At 47.5% G+C, this 25,822-nt stretch overlaps 1 protein-coding gene across 1 annotated transcript in view; it reads right to left on the bottom strand.

The window, feature by feature from the left end:
• The window catches only part of LOC138451998 (alpha-tectorin-like), a 110,603-nt gene extending 87,352 nt beyond the window's left edge, over window positions 1-23,251 (bottom strand). The window contains exon 1 of the mRNA XM_069604944.1: window positions 23,172-23,251. The gene's annotated coding sequence lies outside the window, so the exon portion shown is untranslated. The remainder of the gene's footprint in view (window positions 1-23,171) is intronic.
• Between the last annotated feature and the right edge of the window lie 2,571 nt (window positions 23,252-25,822).

Here is a 25,822-nt window from a genome sequence, read left to right as displayed (position 1 = left end):
TTCAGGGTGTCCCCGAGTTTGAGGTTCAGGAGATCTGTGATGCCCGTTATCGTAGAGGGGTGCTCCACTTTTTAGTGGATTGGAAGGGATACCCAGCTTGTGATCGCACTTGGGAACCACAACAGCATGTGCACGCACCTCGTCTTGTGCGTGATTTTTACGAGAAGTTCCCTTGGAAGCCTGGGGCCCCAGGTCTTCCTGGGAGGGGTCATAGTGTCACGCCACTTACCTGGAGACTGGGGTTCTCGCACCTGCTCGCTCTCCTCCCTCTTGGCGGATCTACCCGCGCTTTCGCTTGCAGGGATCCGCCATGGGGAGAGCTTCTGGGGTTCCCGTCAGGAGTCCTCTGTGCATGCGCGGGAGACCACGGTCTCGGTTCCGCGCATGCGCAGTAGATTGGGCCCTCTCCACGGCGAGAGCTTGCGCCTCAAGCCTCGCTTTGGATGCGCCGGCACCCGGCAACGAGACGGTTTGCGTTTCAAGCCTCTCGGGTGCCGGCCATCCCATAAAACGAGCTTCGATCAGGGGCAAGTCGCGTCTCAACGCAGTTGTGCCCTGATCGTGTTCTTCACTCGTTTGTTGCTCACCTGTTCCTGCCCTGCATTTTCGCCTGCTCCAGCCTGAATTCTTCCCTGGGTTCTCTCCTCTCCTGTGGCTTCTGGTCCTTCCCTCCTTTGGTGTTGCTTGGAGGTCCTTTTGGGTCCCGGGGTCCCCTTTCCTGGGGTTCTGTTCCCTCTCTCCAGGGTTCCCGTTTTCTGTCCCTGCCTAGTCCTGTTCCTGGGTTGGTTTCCCAGCCTAGTTCCTGGGGTTGGTTCCACTGTCCAGTTCCTGGGTTTGGTTCCCACACTCCTGCCTGTGCTGCTGCCTGTTTCCTTTGGGACTTTTGAGACTACCAGCTGCTCACCAGTCGGATCATCTACCTGCCTGTCGTTTTTGTTTCACCAGTGGTTTGCGGGTGCCTGGCTCAACCACCTACTTCAGTCTCCCTGTACTCGCTCAGCAGCTATACCAGCATCTCCTCAACGCTCCTCATTACAAGGTCCTTGGGACCTCTTCCTAGAAAGAACTTCGGACTCTACAGTCAAAGGACATTCAACATCTGCCTCTCCTGTCAGTGCTTGCACTGTCCTGACGCCACGCTAATCAGGAGAGTGCGTCCCGTGGCGTTGGGAGTCGGTCCATCTTCCACCCTGTTTCAACCTTGGGTGGCGGAGAGGCCGATACCCTGCGTCATTTACTCATCAGAAGACAGTCGTCAGACTGGCTGCCACGTCAAGATCTTCTTCCAAGTCTACAAGTACGCTTCACTCTCGTGATACTCACCTTAACAATAGGCTAAGAAGCGACACAGTTTTGGCCTCCCAGTCTGCTATAAAGTGAAATGATTTAAGGCCAGAAGATCCCCCACCTTTTTGGTTGCAAAGGGTTAAAAATAATAATAATAATTTGGCATTTATATAGCGCTACGAACCCTCAGGTATCTGAGCGCTGCTTATTATTACCCACGGTGTGTGGTGCTCATTTATCGACCTCAGAAGGATGAAAGGCTGAGCTTGGCCCCGCCGGGATTCGAACCTGTGTTAGCAGGCTCTGCACAGATGTCAAAGCGAGTGCTCTACTCGCTGTGCCATTTGACCGGGTTCAATTCTACTTACATAGAAAACCTCTTTTTAAAGTTCAGGAAAGCCAGCTGCATGTCAGGACCCTCTGGAAGGACAGGGCAGCAGTCTGGTCACTCCACTCTGAAGGATGGTCCCCAGCTCTTCACCATAGAGTCTAGTCTACTTTTTTTAGGCCTCCCTAGCAATAGACAGCTCCTCTCAGATGCAATCTCCTTTGGTGATTCCTTGTGGCTGGCAGATGGTAAGTATCAGCAGCTCTCCCCCTTCCTCATAGTTCATCCGCCTTATATAGCAGTGATGACACCATCAAGTTTACAATATTGGGGAGTACCCTACAAGAGTTCTTGCAAATAGGATTGGACATTTACCCTTCTCTCGCCTCCCAAATCCAGTCTCTCCCTAAGGATTGTCTTATGAGTCTGGAGCAAACATATGGCAGCTTCCATTTCCAATTCCCATTTGTTCTCATGTCAAATGTTTGGCAAAAACTAGTTATGTTTCAAAAACTTTGTGATTTACTAGTAACTGCCATAATATATATATGTATATATATATATATATATATATATATATATTCTGATTCAGCTAATCATGGGGAATTTAACAAAACAACAGCCGGGTCTGCACCATGTTGCATGGCCATTTGTCAATTTTTCGCCATTTTTACAAAAAGCATAATCACCAGGAACATGCTATTTATTCCCCACATTCCTATTTTTACCCTTCACCAACACGCCAACTCTCACATGTTAAAAGCAGCCAAGAAGACATATTAGCTTGCCATTACAATTCCCTGAGTTGCATGTGGATGAATTTTATGTCAACAAAATTGTCTGGAAATTATCAAATAAATGACACATCAATCAAGATAGTATGGCCATATAATATACATAATAATAGTCATTTTAAATTAATAGCAACTCAACTCTTTGGGATATGCAAATTGGAGGCCCCCTGCCTCCAGTGCCATTTGCCTCTGTGGGCCAGTGTGTTTTTTAGTCTCCTTATTGATTGAGATGTAGGGTGCAGATCATAAATGGGGAATGAATTTGCTACACAGAGATCCCCCACTGTGGACATCTGGCATCTTGTCTTCCTATCTGAAGGGGACCACCTTTTGATTTGAAAAGGTTCTATGTTCCTGTATTTTTTCTTTCCAGAGATCAGCCTTGATTACAGCCCATGTGTTCACAACTCCCCCCTACATTCCAGACATGCACCAGCCAGAGCATTTGGCCTGCTCAGAACTGCCCTTTCAAAGACACCAACTCTAGAGAAAGTCTGGTTTCAACATCTCTCAGCCATCACACTTTATTGCAGTTGTAAATAGATGTGGGATGTAAAAGCCAGGCTTGCAGTGGGGGAGTTCTTTGTGAAGTTTGCCCACCAACAAGCCAAAAGGTTTTGCCTTTGGCCCAAATGAAATCTTCATGTGACCCATAGAACAATGTTTCTCTTTTCCCTTGTTGCTGGTATTTTGCGTTTGAAGCATAATATACATTACATCTTGTTTATTCACACCATGTCTTTTCCCTGACATCTTTATGTTGGCAGGGGTACATTTTTCTCATGTCTTGCTTTAACTTGCAAACACACATTCAAAGCCGTTTTGGAGTCACTATTTAAAAATGCTATGTCATGCTGCTTTTGCTTTGGTAATGATAGGTAGGCCTTTTTCACATGGTCCTTCAGTTCCGTTGGTTTGGGGACCATGGATTGCACCACACAGCAGGCATGTACATATACTTTTATAGTGGAATTCTGCTTCCAGATATTGGGTGAGACCAGTATACAAATGCATGTTAATAGTTTTATGTGATGCTAGCTTGTATTGTGCACAGTCAGCAATGAGGTGTGCTTTTACAATGGCACAGTGCTGGAATATATAGGACACCACCATCATGAACTTGTATTTTTACAGTGTCATTGAAATATGTATTGGGAAGAGCCACCACAAAGATATTTTTTATATATTATATATTGGGTACTGCCAGAATATGTGTCATGAACTTCAGATCACGCCCCTTTTGGACCTCCTGGTCCTTGTCTCAACAGGGCTTACATTCCGTACTTCTTCCAACATGGCCGTCCAGAGATGAAGCCCTTGCTCGCTCCATGCGCTGAACGTGGCGTGGTCTATTTATAGACCACGCCTTCCGCGGCTCCGCGTGTCTCAATGCTATTGCAGAGTAGCCCAGACGTGTGTTCATAGCTCACGGTATTGTTTCCCTTGTCCCAGTGCTATTACCCTTTCCTTTTCCTTTCCCCCTTCCTGGTTCCGAGCTTTACTAGCCTTTTCCAGTCTCCCGGATTCCTGGACTCTGTGAACCCGGAACTCAACGCAACCTGGAACCAGACGAATCTCGAGCAGCGCTGTTCAAGACCAGGAGCGTTTGCAAGAAGGCAGCGATCGAAGTCACCGGCGAACATCGGACCCAGGTGAGAAGGGGGGAACTCCTTGACAGTTTGAGACGCCACCCGACCGAACCAAAAAACGAGATGTAAGCCGCCGTGCAGGACTTAAGGCAACGCATGCAAGAACTATCAACCGAGGTTCAAAATCTTAAGGCGGAAAACGCCATGCTCAACCAATTGGTCTTTTCCCGGGGTTCTGCTACAAAGGAGGGTGCCCTGTTGGGCGGTATTGTTGACGGTATTGTTGACATCATTTTTTGACTCCTAGGGCTAAGGTGGGTTTCATCATATCCCACCTTTCCGGCAACGCCCTAACTTGGGCAACGCCCCTTGTCAACTCCGGCGATGCCCTCCTAGACGACTACGATGAGTTCATACAGGCCCTTAAAGGCATGTTTGACCGTCCAGAGCAGGTCTATACTGCCCAAGAACGCTTGCTGGACTTTCAACAAGGCTCCCAAGATATGCTCACTTATGTGACCAGATTTAAACAATTGGCCAAGGAAGAAGACTGGTCCCCTGAGGCTAGTTTTACCCTGTTCAGGAGAGGCCTAAACGAAGAGATCAAGGATGAACTGGCCAGGGTGGCCAGACTAAATTCATGCCAAGCACTCATGGACCTGGCCTTGCAAATAGATTTTCGCATCCAGGAAAGGAAGGCTGAAAGAAAGAAATCCAAGGGAAACCCACCCAAGACGTCCTTTGAGAGCACAGCCAGATCGGACGCAAACCCAAGTCCAGCCCCAGAACCTGAACCCATGCGAATTGGAGCCTTTCGTGGACCCATATCGCCTCAAGAAAGATTGAGAAGGATCCATACGCGTTTGTGTATGTATTGTGCTTCAGACAAACATTTGGTCAGGGAATGTCCTCTGGCACCTCCTCAGCGTTCGGGAAACGCCAGCTCCCGATCTTAAATGGAGCAGAGATTCGGGAGAGAGATGTTTGCTCCACATCAATTCCATCCTTGAACTCTCCTGGACAAAACAGTTTGGTGATACTACAGGCTTTCCTGTCGCCCTCCAAAGACAAGACCTATCCTATTCTGGCCTTGGTGGACTGCGGAGCTATGGGAATTTTCATTGATCAAGACTGGGTGGTTAGTCATCATATTCCGTACGAGACCCGAAACACCATGCAGCCGGTGGAAGCAATTGATGGAAGACCACTCTCTTCAGGGCCCATGAGCCTGCAGACTAAAGAGATCCAACTTTCCATAAACTATCATCAAGAGCGGATTACATTCGACATCATTAAGTCAGCCCATTACCCCATGGTTTTGGGAATGCCCTGGTTACAAAAGCACAATCCGTATATCAATTGGACAGCAGGATCATTATTCCTGGGCTCAGAGTTCTGTATGTCCCACTGTCTGTCCCTGGATCCCTCCTCGGTAACTCCTAAAGAACCACCAAGAGACCAAGAAACACCACTCATGGTTTCCAATATCATACAAGTTCCAGAGGCCTATCAGGGATATGATGATGTATTCTGTACTGCCATAGTCCAGGCCTTACTCCCTCACAGGCCCGAAGACTATGCCATAGATACTGATCCCTCAGCTGTAATTCCTTTCGGCAGAATGTTCATTCTTTCCGAACCCGAGAAAAAGGCCCTTCGGGAATACCTAGACACTAATCTTGAAAATGGCACCATAAGACCCTCGAAATCTCCAGCGGGTGCTTCATTGTTCTTCGTTCCCAAGAAGGATACCAAGGAACTCAGACCTTGCCTCGACTATAGAGGCTTAAACCAATGCACTCTCAAGGATCGGTACCCACTGACCCCGATCTCGGATATCCTGGAAGCTGTGAGAGGAGCCGTAATATTCACCAAATTGGATCTCAGGGGTGCCTACCATTTGATCCGTATCCGGGAAGGAGACAAGTGGAAGACCGCCTTTAGAACACCCTTTGGCCACTACGAGTACCTGGTCATGCCCTTTGGACTAGCCAATGCCCCAGCAGCTTTCCAACGTTTTATGGATAGGGTGTTCTCTGATATGTTGTTTCTCTTCATCATTGCCTATCCGGACGACATATTGATTTTTTCCAAGGACCCTCAGAAGCATGAAGGGCATGTCAAGGCAGTTCTACAAAGACTCCAGGAACATCACCTTTTAGCCAAGCCTGAAAAATGTTTGTTTCACGTTACCTCTGTGCACTATCTGGGATTTATCCTTAGTCCAGAGGGGATTGGCATGGACCCTTCAAAAGTAAAGGCCATTCTCGCCTGGCCTACTCCCACGTCTGTGAAACAAATCCAATCCTTCCTAGGACTAGCCAATTTCTACCGGAAGTTCATAGCCACCTTTTTCCGATATTGTACAACCCATAGTGGCTCTACTAAAGAAGGACACCCCATTTGTCTGGTCAACTTTACAAGAAACTGCATTCCAGCTTTTAAAGACTGAGTTCACACAAGCTCCCATATTGGCTCAACCCGATACAAGTCGACCCTTTTTAGTGGAAACGGATGCCTCTAATTACGCCATAGGAGCAGTGTTGAAGCAGAAGATGGAGGACGATTTGGAACACCCCGTTGCTTATCTGTCAAGAACCTTAACTCCTAGTGAAACGCACTACTCCGTCCTGGAAAAGGAACTCTTAGCCATTCGCCAAGCCTTCACTGAATGGCGACACCTACTTCTAGGAGCCAGACATCCTGTCCAAGTCCGTACTGATCATCGAAACCTACAGATTCTACAGTCACTGGAGTGCAGGAACAGTCGTCAGGCAGGTTGGGCCTACTTTTTTGCCCAGTATCAGTTCCACATTACCCATGTCCCTGGATCACAGAACCTGATCGCTGACGCCTTGTCTCGTCGTCCTGACTACGTGACCACTGAAGATAAAGCATTTCCTAAAATGTTCTCTCCCACAATATTCGTAGCCCAAGTAGTTAATCCCCTGGAAGAAGTCTGATCGCAAACCCAATCCTTGGAATTATGAAAGGACATTTCAACACGAAATCTCTGGAAATTAAGACATCAAGGAAGGCTACTTATTCAAGGACAACGCACTATTCATTCCTAAACGGAAGCTGCAGCAAAAGATAATAAACCTTTGTCATGACACACTCCATTCCGGGCACCGAGGTATCAACAACACCCTCCGTCTTATACAGAGACAGTTCTGGTGGCCTAAAATGAAGTCTGACGTGCAGCAATACATCCAGACTTGTATAACCTGTGCCCAAAATAAACATGATAACAAGAGACCGACGGGTCTTCTTCTGCAGCCCACTCTACCCTCTAAACCATGGGAAATCATTGCTACAGACTTCATAGTGGAGTTACCACCTTGCTGAGGATATACTACCATCATGGTCACCATAGATTTGTTTACCCATATGGCCCATTTTACGCCACTGATGAAACTACCCTCCTCTTCAGAGCTAGCTGGAATATTTCTGGAACATATATTCCGACTACATGGGCTTCCTTCCAAGATCATATCTGACCGGGGTCCCCAATACATTTCACAATTCTGGAAACACCTCTGTCGGGTATTAGGAATCCAACGTGCCCTCTCTTCAGGATATCACCCCCAAACCAACGGAGCCACAGAACGTGCAAATCAGACCCTGGAACAATATCTCCGATGTTTCGCTACCAAGGTCCAGGATGACTGGTCTCTCCTGATACCCGTTGCGGAATTCGCTTACAACAACTCCGAACACTCAGCGCTACAGACCAGCCCCTTTTATTGTAGTCAGGGGTTCCATCCATCGGTCTTACCTTCAGTTCTTCCTGACCCTACACCAGTACCTACTGTTGACTCCTGGATTGAAACTCTTATCAACATTCACCGGGAGGCTAAAGAACACTTAGAGAAAGCCAGATTACAGACCAAGAGGTATGCAGATTCCAAGAGAAGACCAGGTCCGTCCTATACGGTCGGTGACCGAGTGTGGTTGTCATCAAAACTACTCCCCCGACACTTACGACCAAACAAGCTGGCTCCCCGTTACTATGGTCCATTTCCCATCAAGGAGATTATCAATCCTGTCTCATATCGAATCAAGCTACCTGACTCCTGGAAAATAATTCATCCAGTCTTTCACACATCCCTATTGAAACCCTACATCCAATCTTCTCGAAATTCCAGTAGACCACCTCCTCTACTGGTTGACAACCAACTGGAATATGAGGTGTCCCGGATTTGTGACTCCAGATATAAGCGGGGCCATCTTCAATACCTAGTGGAGTGGAAAGGATATCCTCCTGGCGAAAGGACCTGGGAACCCATTTCAAATATCAAGGCTCCTCGGTTGCTCAGAAGATTTCACCTAATACACCCAGGCAAACCTGGAGGGAAAGGCCTTCGGAGGAGACATGCTGTCATGAACTTCAGATCATGCCCCTTTTGGACCTCCTGGTCCTTGTCTCAACGGGGCTTACATTCAGTACTTCTTCCAACATGGCCATCCAGAGCTGAAGCCCTTGCTCGCTCCATGTGCTGAACGCGGCATGGTCTATTTATAGACCACGCCTTCCGCGGCTCCGCGCGTCTCAGTGCTATTGCAGAGTAGCCCAGGCGTGTGTTCGTAGCTCGCTGTATTGTTTCCCTTGCCCCAGTGCTAGTACCCTTTCCTTTTCCTTTCCCCCTTCCTGGTTCCGAGCTTTACTAGCCTTTTCCAGTCTCCCAGATTCCTGGACTCCGTGATCCCGGAACTAATCGCAACCTGGAACCAGACGAATCTCGAGCAGCGCTGTTCAAGACCAGGAGCGTTCGCAAGAAGGCAGCGATCGAAGTCACCAGCAAACATCGGACCCAGGTGAGAAGGGGGGAACTCCTTGACAATATGAATGTGTTTCTAAAGTGGCATGCTGATGACATATATTGGCCGCAACTAGCAAGAACATATGTTTCAGTGGCAATAATACATATATCATTTAGACAGTATTATTGTGTTTTCTATGGACAAAACCAAGATGAAAATGTGTTGCAAGGGTATCCAGTGATAAAGTTGCCTGAGAAAAGGTTGCCATGGGGTGACATTTACCCAAATGTGCACTCCCTAAAAAATCAAATACTTTCCCCAAATAGTCCAGGACTGGAGTATATAAGAGTAAATAATACCTGTCCTCGTATATGTGGCGGAAGGCTTTTAGGGCTGAAGGGAAAAAAAGGCTAGCTGGTGACTTTTTCCCAGCAACATCATCACATGGAACTGTTGGAAGTTGATCCTCTATTTTTGGTGTCCCGGCATCTATTTCATGTGTTGCCCTTCAGAAACAAATGTAAATTGTATAACTATTTGTATGCAGTTTTTATTAAACTTCTACTGTAAAATTCACCATTTGAGCCCTTTATTTAAATTGTTCTTGAGGAGATCCTACTCCCTTTCACACTTCCCACTGCCCCTGCACTCAATATCAATTGGGCCAATTCAGGAAAAACATTTGGACACCCCACTTGAAAAAATCAGCAGCCGCAAATGCACATCCATTAGGTACCTAGCAGACCCAAAGACATTCCTGACACCATAGTACAATGTATTGATCCAGGAAAAGCCATAGCACCAAGTGCATCCTAATTTAGCAGTGCCTTTAGATGCACCCTGATTTTTAGCCTACAGCACATGGCTGCTTGGGACTCCCTTGGTGAGTAGAAGAGAACTGGCTCTCTCTCACTCTGGCTCTTTGGTATTGTTTTAGGACATCATCAATACTGAGACCCAGGTGCCTGTGTTCCTCGCTTTTGCTGAATGGCAACTTCACTGAATAGATATTCGTCCAATTAGTTCCCTATTTCTTTTTTTCCAACAGATGGTAACTATGTGTATGGCATATAAAGGGGCGGGCGGGGAGGTAAAAGCGGGGGTTGTGGAGGGGGTCTCCCCAGTGTTCTGCGGTTAAAAAAGGTAATATCAGCAAAAACAAAACTTGGCAAAAAAATTGCAGCAAAGCCTAATAGATCCCAAGTGCTGTGAAAGACCTAAAAGCAGACAAGCCCTAAGCCATAGACATACTTCCATCATATACTACTAGGATATCATGAATGCAGCGCTGCTGCTTGCAAAGTTTTTCTTTTCAGGGAAATGGTGACGGTTGTACTTTACAAATACTGCTTAATATATTATAACAAGAATCGTGCTGGCCAGGAGGTGGTGGAAACCACAGGAAGCTTGTGAGGACAAGCCAGGGACAACCCATGTCTAGGCAAGCAGGAAGGACCCAAAGTGCAGGATTCAGCATACCAAGCCAAAGAACCTGGGAAATGGACTATACCCCTGCACATGTCCACCCCCAGAGACCTCCAGTGGGTGCCCCGTGTATGGATGCCTGTATCTGCTGATGCTGGCCATGCATACATAGTATGAACAGGTCAGTCACAAGCAAAAGTCCCAAGCACTAGTTCACATTATTTCTGCTACCTTGTTGTTCTGGTGTGTGCTCTATAGGTTCCTCGAAGAATAAACACCTCTCCATTCCACTTGAAGTTTTGCCCTCGAGTCCATGTCATGGATAAAGCGCAATGAGTTAACGAGTGTGCTCTGCACGTACAAATCATTTAAGCCCATGAATTTCAGCCTCAGGAACATTCTTTTGATTCTGCATGTCAAAGCACACATTCCACAGATGCAACTTGCTTGCAGGCTCTCCCATTGCTCCTGTAAACACTCTCCCCAGAGTGTCATTCTGTGGCGTGCCTTTGCTGAGTGAGTGCAACATGCTGATTGAGCGATGCAGGTGTGGAATGTATGCGGTGAACAGGTGCCGCTGGAGTCCGAGGTGCTGGTGGTGAGGGTGCCCTATATCTTCATGCTTGCCTGATGCTACACATACTTACAATAACTACGGAATTTATTTTAAATAAAGAAGAAGGTATGTATCTACCTGAAGGCTCCAACCCGCCTCATTCACCTGCTTACATTGATCTTTAAGAAATCAGACCGCCCTGCACAGATTAAGTGCACTTGACGCAGATACCAGTGCACTGAGGAAATGAGTGTGTTCATGTTTTCGTCTACACCACAAAGAGCAAACCAGCTCACCATGCGTGGAGGAGTTGCGGAGGCAGATAAAGTGGAGTCCCAACTAACCATCTCTTGGGAGGATAGCTCAGGGGAAACTCACGTCTTGGAAGCAAGACGAGTCAGAGCAACACAGGTTTGATCCCGGATCCACGCTTAGAAACCTCTGGGTATTAGCGCATTACAAATAACCAATTACAATCTCATCATAGATTGATGTCATCCAATTCTGCTTTCCCTTTCTGCTCCGCCCTCTGGCCAATTCACAACACGCCTTACCATGTTAGTCATTCAGTTTACTTTTAGGGAGAAGAAGTCAAGCCATTTTAACATTAAACCCTTGAAAGTTATTCCACTGTTTTTGGAAGTATAAATAATTGCATTCCTAAAATGTTGGGGGTATATGTGTCAATATCTAGGTAAGAAGAGAGGTCAAATGTTGGTTTTCAAGTCTACGAAGAAAACATTGGACAATTTAGTAAGGGAATTTTTAAAATGTCCAAATCTGGCCATAGGGAAGTGGAGGACGGAACACTGGGAGAGGTTCAAGTGAAATCACAAGGTCTTTGACAAGTTTGGCAATTCTTCTGAGGTTCCACAAGTGGAACAAATATGCTGAATACAGTGCAATCTATAGAAATGTTATGAAGGCACAATGATCAGGAAGGAGACAGAGAACTGTATATGTTGGGTTTTATTGAGATCACAGGCTACGACCCCCAGCCAGGGAAGCAGCCACCAACCTCTACAAGGAGAATATTACATTCCATCGCTGAACCTTGGATGCATATGCATAACAACAGTAACCATAACATACAATGCTAGCAACCTATTGACAGTGATGTAATGTAGAACTATACCCAATGTAGAATGTCAGTAATATATGGAGTAACAACCCTAACACCTCCCTTCTTTATCAATCAACGAGCAAGCCTCACACACCTCCCTCAATTCTGATCACAGCTATTCTCTCATTGTTCCAGACGCCACCACCTCTAACCAAAACAGAAAAACCCAGATCCTTCACAACCTGTTTGGATTCTGAAAATACAGAGGAGCCCTTCCACACCTTGGTGGCTAGTTTTACTTTAATCTACTCACCCTCCTTCACAGTAACATCTCTGCAACAGTTCCTCTGGTCATAGCACATTTTGGCCTTGACACCACACAAGGATATCTTTTCTTTCAAACTTTCCAGGTCCACACCCACACACTTCAATTTGTCCATCCATCCATCCTGGACATAAATGCGAATTAGGTCTCCTCCCACGCAAAACTTCAAATGGTGAGACACCTGGGACACTGTGAAGTGCTAGCCTGTATTGGAAAGTTCTTTCCATTACCGTTCTTACCCAGTCACCCCAGTGGCAACAGCGATTCTAATGGCCTCCATGATAGTCTGGTTAAACGGTTCCACACACCCGTTGCTCTGAGGGTGATACAGTGAGGTAGTGACCGGTTCCAAACCACACTTACACAAAAAATCCTTGAATTCCCTAGAGACTAATTGGGATCCATTGTCAGATAAGCATCTCTTTAGAAACCCTTCCCTCCAAAACAATTGCTCCAGAAACCTAATAATGCTGCAGCTGGAAATATCTTTTAGCACACATACTTCAGGCCATTTTGATAGTAAATCAATCACTACTAACAAATAATGATCTCTTCCTCCACCAATGTTAAATGGGCCCAAAAGATCTAATGCAACCTCATCCCAGGGCATCCTGGGACATTTACTTACCACCATGGGCACCTTCTGCACCCTGAGTCCTTTATCACCCTCCACACACTCAGTACATCCCGTCACCTGTTTCTCAATATCCTTATTTACTCCAGGCCACCAAAATGCAGCTCTCACTCAGCCCTTGGTTGTGGCTACATCCAAATGTCCAACATGAGCCAACTCCACAACGGATCTCCTCATATTCCATGGCACCACCAACTGGAGTCCCTTATGCAAGTAATTCTCCTGAACCCACAATTCGTCCCTTACCCTTGCATAGCCTTCCATGTCTCCATTGTATTTCCTGATGTCACCTCTAATGACCAGTACCAAGACTCTATGATATACCGCATCATCTAAGCATGCCATATCCCAATCCTCCTTCCTCAGAGCGGTGTGAACCTGAAATATTTCCACAACTCATCTACTTCTTGCGGCAGTTGTTCAGTGGTCAATGGTTCCCTCTCCACAGAGCTGGACAAAGCATCAGCCACCACATTGCTCTCACCTCGAACAAGGACCATCAAAAAGTGCAGTCCCTGTAACACACTCACCCACTTCATGCTGCGTCAAGAAACTCCTTCCAAACCATATCTGGTGAAAATACCAATCAATGGCTTGTGGTCCGTACAAATGGTGAATTCTCTTCCCAAAGATACCTTTAAAAATTTTAAACAGCCCACACACCATCCAGGGCCTCCTTTTCAAAAACAGAATACCTGTTTTCCGGACCCTTCAAGGATCTGGACGCAGACGCTACTGTATGCATTCCTACATGATCTTCCTGCATTAACACCACGCCAATACCATAATCACTGGCATCCACAAACATCAAGGTATGTTAACCTTCCTCAAACATTTTCAAATTTGGCTCCTCTACTTTGGCCCTTTTAATACCCTCAAATTCACCCTTGCATTTATCATCCCACTTAAAGATCACACCTTTCCAAGTGAGAATTCTCAAATTCCTTGTCTTTTCTGAAAGACCTATGATGAATTTCCTGTAAAATTCCACTAGACCCAGAAATGAAAGTACATCACCTTTGCAATTAGGTGCTTCCATTTCTTTATTGCCTCTATAGCATCCTCCTTGGGTTTAACACTTTCCCCTGAAATCTCATATCCTAAATAGACCACTCTGTCAGCTTTAAATGTGTATTTCACCTTTGATATGGTTAATCCAGCTTCCTGCAAAATCATCATCTCCCTCTTTAGATGTTCATCATGCTCCACTTCATTATTCACACATACCAGCATGTCATCTTGGTAACACTTGACCCCATTGTCACTTCCAAGTAACTTATGCATAATGCACTGGAAAACACTTGCCGCCAACATCAACCCAAAAGGCATGCACATGCATCTGAAAAGTTCCACAGGAGTAATAAAGGTTGTGAGATCTCTGGATTCCTCATGCAATTCTACTTGATGGTAGGCTGATTTTAGATCCAAAATTGAGAATACCTTTACTCCACATATTCCCACCAGTAAATCATCTATCCTTTGCAAAGGAAACTTGTCTGCTACTACCATGCTATTCAAATGCCAGAGATCAATACAGAGTCTTATCGAACCATTGGGATTTCTGACAACTACTATGTGACTGACCCATGCTGATGCCTCTACCCTCTCTATGACACCATCCCTTTCCATTCTCTTCAGTTCATCCAAGGCCAAAGGTATGGTGCGTAATTTTGCCACCTTGGGCACTGCACCCCTCTTAAGTCTTATTTTGTGCACAAAGCCTTTCAAACACCTTATCTTATTGGTATTGTGTACCTCACCATATTTCCTGGTGTCCCCTTCATCCACTTCCATGTTCATACTATTCACTGACAACACTTGATCAGGGTGACTCGCATCTAGCCTGATTTTTTATTCTACTTGATCAATCCAGGAGAGTAATTCTCTACCTCTGTTCGCAACATAAATAGTACCCATGACGTTCCTCTCCTTAAATTGTTGTTCTCCTTCAAGACTTCCTATAATGTCTATAGGTGCATCCCCATACACATTTGCTTTCACCCCATCTTCCCACAGTGTGCAACAATGACATTTCTCTTTCCACACTTGCACACTAATCATTGTGTAGTCTCCACCACTGTCAATAAGCATAGAAACAGGTATACCACGAATCAACACAATAGAATAGGGTTTTTTCTTCCTCACCCATCCTCCAACAGCATTTACAGAATGTACTACTTCCCTACCAACTTCACAATAAGCATCATCCTCACCATCCACTCTGACCGCCTGCACCTGGCCAGAACCAGAATTGAAGCTCTTGCAGCACCGGGCGAGATGCCCCTTCCTACCACAATCATGACACACTATGCGGATTGCAAGACATTCCTTATCAAAAGCTAAATGTGACATGCTCCCACATCTATAACATCTTCCAGGTGGGACCTTGAAGTCTCTGGTGGAACAAGTCTCTCTGGTCAAACCTCTCGAGTCATTTGAAGGCACCCATTGTCACCCCCAGACTCTGCTGCCAGTGGACCTGCTCACCTGACGATCCTCTGCTCTCTTGACCAGGATATCTGATCACTGAATGGCTCCATTTGCAAATTGTCTCTGGGAGGCATTAGAGATATTTTGCACCACCCCATGTTCTGATTTTGTCCTAGCAAGCAACAAGTCGTTGCTCCTATCTGCCTGAAGTCTTTTGTTGCATTTCTCAGTATGTTCTACTGTTTTTGCTATTTCTATGGCCTTCTCCAAAGAAGGGTTCAGTTCCTTCCATAATTCCTTTCTAATGTTATCATTGGAACATTTGATCATTAGCTGGTCCCTCAAGGGTTCATTCTGACAGTGATCAAATCTGCATTTTACAGCTAGACCCCTGAGAGCTGTAATGAACTCCTCTATGCTCTCTCCATTCCTCTGTTCTCTTGTGGCAAACTTGTATCTTTCTAAGCTAATGTTCTCCTCCACACGGAAATGCTTGTCCAATTTTGCAATAGTCTTTTTATGAGGCCCTGCATCCTCCATGTCTGCCGGTTCCAGCAGTTTCCTTAATACCTCTTGTCCAGCAGGACCCAAACAATGGAAAAGTAGTGCTTCTTTTTGTTAATTTGAATGATTAGCTCCAAACATGGCCATGGCATACTTGCTGAACCCCTCCCTCCAGTCTGCCCACCTTACTCTAGGCTCCCCCAGATTGGGAAGAAAGAATACTGGGGCCGGTACATTTGCCATTGATATTGCAGTCACCACACAGTCAACTTGAAAACATATAAATGCCAAAACAAGTGTTTGCATATGCAGATTGTTACAAATACTGGAGGGGAAGCATGTGCCCCAATGTGATTAAGCACTCACGACTCAATATATCAGAAGCTGCATCCAAATTTCCCAAACCGGCAATAGAATCACAAAATCCTGTGTTTGAGATTCACGATCATGTTTCCGGGGTTCTGATTTCATGAAACTGTCACCAAAATGGCCACCTCCATTCATTTTCTCATACACGCTGTTAGGTGCTTTCCTTTAATGTTAGGTGTTTGCTAGGCCAACGTTGACGATGAGCCCCTCCTGCGTGTGCACGTCACACAGGCTTCACGTCACTATCCTGCAACACCATCAAGGTAAGCGCTGCAACTTCACTGTGCTGTAACCTTTCATTCAGCGAAGAAGCGGACAGGTTACCTTGACAACTGGACACCCCCACTTCTTAATTGTAAACAGCTGTGAGTGGTGTTCAAACTGCTCATCTGTGTTAAAGTTGTCTCCCTCTAATATTTCAATTCAGATCCGTTATGCTCTTTGGTCACTTGTAGCGGGATCTCACCTCCACAACAGTGCTAAGTGCAGGCGCGAACCGCTGATCAAATCCTCAAGCGGGACGACTCAGTGTCTCCCAACTCGGCAATGTGGTCAGGCAGCCTGCTGTCGCAGAGTCGCCTTGATAAATCCTCACATGGTGGCTGTACCAGGCGGTTGTATTCCAGCCCCTTCCCTCAAGCTCAAGTCCACTCCACAATCCACACCTCGCAGGCGTCGCTGGGGGTCGTTTCTCAAGTTGGCCAAAATCCTCGTCGCCAATGTTATGAAGGCACAATGATCAGCAAGGAGACAAAGAACTGTATATGTTGGTTTTTATTGAGATCACAGGATACGACCGCCAGCCAGGGAAGCAGCCACCAACCTCCACAAGTAGAATATTCACAGTTCTAAATAAATACATTCCATCACTGATCCTTGTGATGCATATGCGTAACAACAGTAACCATAACATACAATGCTAGCAACCTATTGACAGTGATATAATGTAGAACTACACCCAATGTAGAATGTCAATAACACATAGAGTAACAATCCTAACAGGACATCGTTCACTTCCTGGCATTTTCTGAACTTTAAATGTGTTCAGAAATGTCATGACTGAAGCACTGTGACTAGAGCAGCATATTGTTTGCTCACAGCACTTCTGAGTTGAGCACAGTCTTCAAATGAAACAATCTGTACACGACAAAGTCCAGCACAGCACACTGTGTAAGAAACTTGCTGCAACACTGTGGATGGTGTGATGAGCATAGAACTGCACTGTGCCCAGAGCAGTGTGGTATAGGACCTATTGGAGACATGACAGGTCACCACAGCATAGGCTGTATGCCGCAATAGGACCTATTGGAGTCCAATGAAGTGTGCTGATAACTAACACAGTGCATTAAATCACTTTGGTTACTAACCACACTATATTGTTGTCTATTTTGTTATACTCTGTGAGATTTAAATATGCTATCTGATATATGCTTATGTGTATGTGTTGTTTTAATTTATGTGTACTATTAATTGTGAATACATTTTGTTTTATCTGTTTTTTTATTGCTGTCTGATCAAAACGACAGAGGAATGTTCACCTAAGTCTTGGTGTTGGGTACTATCCATTCTATACTGTGTTAAAGGGTGTGGTAGCCTGTACTCAACTGTGTATGTTTTTCAATTGACTAGTACCTCACGAGTCGGGCCCCCGATTAAAAAAAAAGGGCCTTGACCATATTGTATTATACGCCTATTGGAGACATGACAGGTCACCACAGCATAGGCTGTATGCAGCGCTGTCTAAAGGTGTGCCCAGTGCAGTGCGGTGTAGGACCTATTGGAGACATGACAGGTCACCACAGCATAGGCTGTATACAGCGCCGGCTAAAGGTGTGCTCAGGCAGTGCGGGCGCGCAAGGGTTCCCCCTCCCCCTGCCCCATGCAACAAATACAGGGTACCTTGCTTCCAGCTCATTGTCATGTAAACTGAAATATCTGTCTGGCCCTGCACTTATTATAGAATCACGGCTGCCGCCCCCCTAATCATATGCATTAGAGTAGTATTTCTGGGAAGCAGCATGCTTCCCAGAAATACTACTATAATGCTGTCAGAATGTTGGGGAGGATGGGGCGGGGCAGGGTGGTGGTGCCCCGAAAAATCTTGCACAGGGCACCGACTGTATGTGTAGTGTAGGACATCAAGTCTGTGTGCAGCACAGAGCAGCTCTGCAGACTAGCGCTGTGTGCTGCAGCTGAGATCGGAATGTGGGCGCATTGCAGCATAGCACAAAATGTGTGCTATAGAGTATCACACAGGAAAGGAGCGCGGCAGAGACTCTGTGTTAGGATGGCAGTACAAATAATTGCTGTTCATCGATTCACATCTCTCCATTCAACCATTTGTAATCTACCCCATGAGAAAATGTATCATGGTTTACCAGAAGAAAGCATACTTGCCTAATCCAAACCAGAGGGTGTTCCTATGCATGCAACTGAGATTTGCCTGATTATTCGCTGGTCATGTCAAATAAAATATAAACAGCTCTGCATAGCAAACGGGAGCTTGGAAATCTGGCACACAGATGAAGTGGAAGCATTGGCAATCACATGTCCAATAATATGCATTTTCAAAACAAGTAGGCGGGGTCTTGTAAATGTAGAAGGTATGCCTGCTTACATTGTGGGAGACTTCTAGAAAAACAACATCAGACCTACTATCTTTGACAGTGCATGTTTCCCTGGCTGCCCCTTGAGGATCTCAGCGTCTGGCAACAATTGATCAGCGGTTTGAGATTTTCACACAGTTAATAAATAACAAAAACAAAATAGCACCAATTTGTGGAGCACAAGTCACATCCTGTGCTTGACATGTTAACAACGCGTTTTGGTGCCCTCCATCTTCAAACTAATCTAATAATATAATAAAAGGCCAGATGTGCATTGGTCCCTGTATGTTTGTCCGAAGCAGTAGATTTGCCTGTTGTCACCTTTAATGGAAGCTGTAACCTTAGGATATGTAGTGGTCCTACGGTGTCAATGAAAAGATTCACTTTGGCCTATGTACCCGGGCTCTTACACTAGTCATCTAACAAACGAATAAACATCAGCGTGAACTCTGCCAGGATTTAAACCTGCAGCTTCGACTCGACTCATTCAGCCATTGATGCCCTTTAATGTATTTCCCATCATGCTAATATTGTGGCGTTAGCACCCGATCCGGCGGCCTGGATCAGGTGTTATCAGCCCAGGGCCGAGTTAAAGGCCCAACTGGAGCGAGGGCCTTTAAAGAGGGCCTTGGGCCGATAACACCTGATCTGGCCTGCCGGAGAGGGCTTTAAGGCCATTAGCACCCCGGGTTACCAAAGCGGCAATCCAGAGTGCTAAAAAAAAAGGATTTTCCTTCCTACAAAGGGACGCATGCAGTGTCCCTGCTTTTTGCAGGCGTTAAAATCCATGGCGCTAAGGGACCATGGTGCTAATTACGCCACCGTACTTTACGGTGGCATAATTAGCGCCTTCCCCACTCCCATTATGCCCTATGGGGCAAAAATGGGAATGGGGAAGGGTAAAATAGGAAATGGGGATTTACCGCCCCACTCACCTTGGAATGGGGCGGTAAATCCGCCATCCACCATGGTGTAAACTTAGTTTACACCATGGTGGTAAGGGTACGACCCAGGCGGTAACTTACCGCCTGGGTCGTAATGAGGCCCATTATGTTTGTTGTTGCCCTTTAAGTTTTAGCAAAGGGACCAGGAGTTGGAAACATTTACGATTTAAACCCTGGGGGAGTGCGCTTAAGGGGAATAATTCCTTTGTTTTATGTTATGTGTGTGTGCGTTAAAGACTATCACAAAATTGGCATGTGCAAAGGTAGAAAAAAAAGCTTTACCAAAGCCAATCATTTGGACATGTGTTGAGTGGAAAGTTTTTCCTTGTTGCTACTGTGGGTATTGAGATCACATGCCCATATCCCTTCACAATGTGCCTAGTGTTGCAAACATATGTTTGGCCAGGATATGTTAACATACAACCAATTGCAGGCATTGGGTCTCATTCTAACTATGCCGGCACAGTAACAATGGTGCTGGTAAGCCTACCAGTACTGTTGTTACCGGACTGGCACAGTACGACTCTGCAGGCGGAACGGCACCCACTCGCAGAGTTTCACAGATGCATCAGCACTGTTATTAACGGTGCCGGTGCTTCTGTAGTCCCCATTCCCATACCGGGGCCTGACTTCCCAGAATTCCAGGGCTGTAATCGCCCGTAATTTCCGGCAAGCCAGGCGCAGTAAAATTTGCAAGGCCGGCAGCAACCTTCTGGTTTTACTTGCACGGTTACCGCCGGACTTGTGATGAGGCCCATTGTCATCATACAGTTAGACACTCACCTTATTGCCTAGATTGTCATACAAATTGCCAGCTTTTACTATTAGACAACAGCAACTAGCACAATGTCAATGGGGGTCATTATGAGTTGGGCGTTAAGGGATACCGGGCACCGGTAAGGAGACCGGTGCTAGTAATCCCTTAATCCCCAATTCCGAGGTCCCTTAGCGGGAACCGTAAAGGACATGTGGTCTGACCACATGTCCTTTACGGGTCCCGCTAAGGGACCAGGGCGCTAATAACGGGCTTGCTATTCACGGGCCTGTTATTAGCGCCTTCCCCATTCCCATTGAGCCCTATGGGGGCTTACATGGGAATGGGGAATTGTTGGGTGAATGGGGACTTACCGGGTCCTCCAGGGTCGGAATGACCTGGTAAGTCCCCATTCAACCAGACCGGTGCCAGACCCGGTATTGGAGGCAGCCATGGCGCAAATAGCGCTATGGCTACCTCCAATCTCGGAATGAGGGCCAATATGTTGGCATTGCACTTGCATCATATAATTATAATTTCGTGATTTGTATAGAGCTTCACGTAGATGGACCTAAGTTCTGCATTAATCAGTGTTATTATTACTCACTGATGGAACTTGATTCATCGCCCTCAGAATAATGAGGCGCCTAGTTGGTGCAACCAGGGATTCAGACTGTCACATTGCATTGTTCTATTCCCAAAACAAACATGTTGTACATGTGCCATCCATCCGGCTAACAATTATTTGCTGGACGTTAACATTATATGCCCAGGAATTCATTCCATTAGGGAGTTATTGCCATCATATGTCTAAGTTACTCTCACACTATATCAGGTTTTTCCCCATTAAATGCTCACACACTCACAAACATTTGGCAGGTATTGTTATATTTTGTCGAGGTACTCGGACCATATGGCGTCTTCTCCGTACGTTCACTGCTGAGGGTTAAAACGAAGGAAGCGAGGACTGCTGACCACGGTTTGGTTATAATGACCGCAGAGGAACACAGTTGATGGAGCAGGTGCATACAGTACAGTACACAGGTTTAGCCCTGAAGACGGACCAAGTCCGAAACGCATAATCAGACCCAGATACTGTGTGCATACTGCCTCACACGATTGGAAGAATAAAACTGAGCGTTTTCAAAGCAAACTTTGGTCAGAGAATTATATGAAGCTATGAAATTAATACGATGTAACCTTTATGCACATTTGAGCTCCTAGTGAGCACGTGGTTCTCTGAAGGTGACCTTTATATTTTCTTTTGGATTATTTCACCCCAGTTCTAAGGGGTTACATACACCACCTTGCTCCTTAGACATGTTATCATTGAAAGTATTTGAACAAATCTTTCAGAATTATTGAGCGGTGCCCATCTTTTCTCTTTTTGTCTCTCGTTTTGTATATCTCTCTTTAGGAACACGACTGCTTCACCTCATAGCCTATTTACTTCTCTGGTCTTCCCTATTGCACGTAACATAGTTCCAAGGCACACTCTGTAACCTTACCTTGCATGATATAGCTGGGAATTTCCTCCCCTTTCTCCACCCCCTAAATCGTTTCCTGTAAGTCAAAGCCATCTTCTATTCTTCTGCGGGAGCAGGTGGAACGGCGCCTGGGCGCCGTGTCAACCAACAGAAGAGCTTTTGGCTCGTGCTTCACTTTTTGTTGAAAGCAAAATTGTTAGAAAAATAGATTACGCAGCAGCAATAAATGCTTTTGTGGAAGCATCATCTTGGATAGTGCCCTTTATTTAGACAATTAATATAAACATGGAGCAATGCAAATTAATTCCTGTTTGTAATATTGTTGTATTCATTGCCTCCTTATTGGTTTTTAGTACCAGTCAATAATAATAATTTGCATATATATATATTGCTATGAAGTCTCAGGCACCTGAGCGCTGCTTATTATTACCCACGTTGTCTTGTGCTCATTTATCGACTTCAGAAGGATGATGGGCTGAGTTTGGCCTTGCCGGGATCCGAACCTGCGGCTGCAGGGTATGCCCGGCTGTGACAGAAAGCCGCTGTGCTATCTATCTAAACCAGTAGCTACGTTGCAATGGCTTAATTTTTCTGAAGCGAGTGCAGTGCAGGGAAGCAGTAGAGGAGCAACGTGGGAGCAGTGTGAGGGTGTTTCACCCTCAGTGCAATATTGTCTACAATCTGCCCTGGGGAATGTAGACCTTCTGAGATATGAATTTTAAATTTTCTGATATCTACTAAAAAGAGATTTGATTCCTAGATGTCCACTTTATGATGTCCCATTTACTCCATCCCATGATGCACATATGCACGGGCGGCGCTTTCGATTAGAGCGCGCACAGCTTGCACTGCTCATGTGCAGTAATTCCCCCATTATCGCCCAAGTAAGAGAGCTCTTTTGGTAAACAAAGCAGATGAGAGCCACCAAACTCGCACCGTTCATGAAAATATCAACAACTTCGCCCTTAGGAAATACTGCATTTTAAAACACACCGGACCAGTAAAATGAGTGAACACGACCAACTGCACACTGCAAACGGTCATTACTTTCGCCCTCATTGGCCCACAAAAACACCCCCTTTAGCCTAGTACTATCACTCCAGGCTTTGCCATATCGCTTGACGGCCAGAATGTTTAACTTGTCGAGTGCTGGAACAGTTTCTGTAACGTTTGTTTCTATCAGTTCAGCCCAATAATTCGGCTGTTAAGGCTCACATACCATTCAAGTCTTTGAAAAGAATAAGAAGTCCTGGCACGAGAACACTCATATTGAAAAATGCACTTCAGATGATAACACGCCATTGCTTCTTACCTCAGGCTTCGAGCTCCTGCGGAAGAATCAGCCTGTTGCCTGCGATTCCCGCAGGTATCACCTTCCGAAAGAAAAAGCTTTCCAAGAAGGGCGGGAACCTTGTCTTGTGAGAGCTTTTCTTGAAAAAAAGGATAACAAAACGTGGCCTCTTCTTGTATTTTTACAGTGGGTGGGGCACTTTGAAAGAGGTGTGATAAATAGATAGCCAGAATGGAAAGAAAGGGTCGGGCAATGAAGTCGACCCGCCAGAGGTACTTGTGGGGGTTTCAGCAAGAGAATGTTGGAAATAAACAGGCCGATTCATGGAATAAATGTGCGCCGAAAATTCCGGCGCAGAGGGGCCTACGCGTGCGCTGCGCCGAAAAATAGCGAAAAGCGCAGGGAAACTAGCGCACGTCGATTCATGGAAGTCCGTGCGTAAGAAAAGCATAGGACGTGCGCTGAAAAAGTGCGCGGCGCACGCCGGCGCACAGGTCAACCAACGGCGTGCGCCACGGCCACTGCGCTATCACTCCGAGCGCAGCGCACAGCTCTAAAGTAGGCGGAACACAGGGCGGGACACTCGGAATGGGGAATAAAATGGGGCACAACACTCGGAATGGGGAAGAATGTGGGCGGCACGGGGAAGTACAGGAGGCAAGTGCGCGGAACGCCCACACGCTCTCCGGCAACACGTATTCATGGATTCGAACAGGGCAAAACAGCGCTCGATCAAACCAGCGCACAGGCCCAAAAACGTACGCCACAAGTAAGCAGGCGGTAGCGTCCCGACGCACTTAAAGAAAGTGCGCCAAAACCTGCGCCAACAAATACCACCCACATACAGCAATGGGCCATACCGTGACCCCAAAGGACAAATGAGGTGCAAAGGTGTACGCCATTAACACGGACACCCACTGTTCAACAATTTGCGCGTGTGTGTACAACGGGTTGCGCGAGAAGTCACTCACGCGATTGCCCTGGGTACGTGTATCCCGGGGTGCGGGGAAGTCCCACACGCGATTGCCCTGGCCACATCGATATCAGGGGTGCGTGTGAAGTTCCACACGCGAAAAGCCAGGGTACGTCAATTACAGGGGTGCGCGGGAAGTTTCACACGCGAAAAGCTAGGCTACGGGAATTGCAGGGGTGCGCGGGAAGTCCCACACGCGAAAAGCCAGGGTACGTCCATTACAGGGGTGCGCGTGAAGTTTCACACGCAAAAAGCTAGGCTACGGGAATTGCAGGGGTGCGCGGGAATTTCCACACGCGAAAAGCCAGGGTACGTCCATTACAGGGGTGCGCGGGAAGTTTCACACGCGAAAAGCTAGGCTACGGGAATTCCAGGGGTGCGCGGGAAGTCCCACACGCGAAAAGCCAGGGTACGTCCATTACAGGGGTGCGCGTGAAGTTTCACACGCGAAAAGCTAGGCTGCGGGAATTGCAGGGGTGCGCGGGAATTTCCACACGCGAATAGCCTGGGCGCGTGTATTTCAGGGGTGCGCGGGAATTATCACACGCGATTTGGCTTGGTACGTGTATTACAGGGGTGCGTGCGAAGTTACACACGCGATTAGGCTGGGTGGGTCCTGTCACCCTCGACGGCCCCTGCAGGCAGCCCACAAAACAGGGGACTACCCTGCACACCTGCTCATGTCTCCCACCACCCCCACCCCCCGCCACCAGGGGCAGCCTCCACCAGGCCCCCACCCATGTCTCCCACCACCCCCACCCCCCAGCAGTGCAGGGGCACCCTCCACCAGGCCCCCACTCATGTCCCCCTGCACCCCCACCCCCCAGCAGTGCAGGGGCACCCTCCACCAGGCCCCCACTCATGTCACCCACCACCCCCACCCCCCCAGTCACCATGTGCACCCTCCACCAGGCCCCCACTCATGTCTCCCACCACCCCCACCCCCCCGCCACCAGGGGCACCCTCCACCAGGCCCCCACTCATGTCTCCCACCACCCCCACCCCCCAGCAGTGCAGGGGCAGCCTCCACCAGGCCCCCACTCATGTCTCCCACCACCCCCACCCCCCAGCAGTGCAGGGGCAGCCTCCACCAGGCCCCCACCCATGTCCCCTATCACCCCCACCCCCCAGCAGTGCAGGGGCAGCCTCCACCAGGCCCCCACTCATGTCCCCTATCACCCCCACCCCCCAGCAGTGCAGGGGCAGCCTCCACCAGGCCCCCACTCATGTCCCCTATCACCCCCACCCCCCCGCCACCAAGGGCACCCTCCACCAGTCCCCCACTCATGTCTCCCACCACCCCCACCCCCCCGCCACCAGGGGCAGCCTCCACCAGGCCCCCACCCATGTCCCCTATCACCCCCACCCCCCAGCAGTGCAGGGGCAGCCTCCACCAGGCCCCCACTCATGTCCCCTATCACCCCCACCCCCCCGCCACCAGGGGCACCCTCCACCAGGCCCCCACTCATGTCTCCCACCACCCCCACACCCCCGCCACCAGGGGCAGCCTCCACCAGGCCCCCACCCATGTCCCCTATCACCCCCACCCCCCAGCAGTGCAGGGGCAGCCTCCACCAGGCCCCCACTCATGTCCCCTATCACCCCCACCCCCCCGCCACCAGGGGCACCCTCCACCAGGCCCCCACTCATGTCTCCCACCACCCCCACCCCCCCGCCACCAGGGGCAGCCTCCACCAGG

Source organism: Ambystoma mexicanum, chromosome 1p, assembly GCF_040938575.1.
Source record: "Ambystoma mexicanum isolate Mex_15411 chromosome 1p, UKY_AmexF1_1, whole genome shotgun sequence".
NCBI classification, from domain to species: domain Eukaryota; kingdom Metazoa; phylum Chordata; class Amphibia; order Caudata; family Ambystomatidae; genus Ambystoma; species Ambystoma mexicanum.
This window is presented reverse-complemented; position numbering and strand designations above follow the sequence as displayed.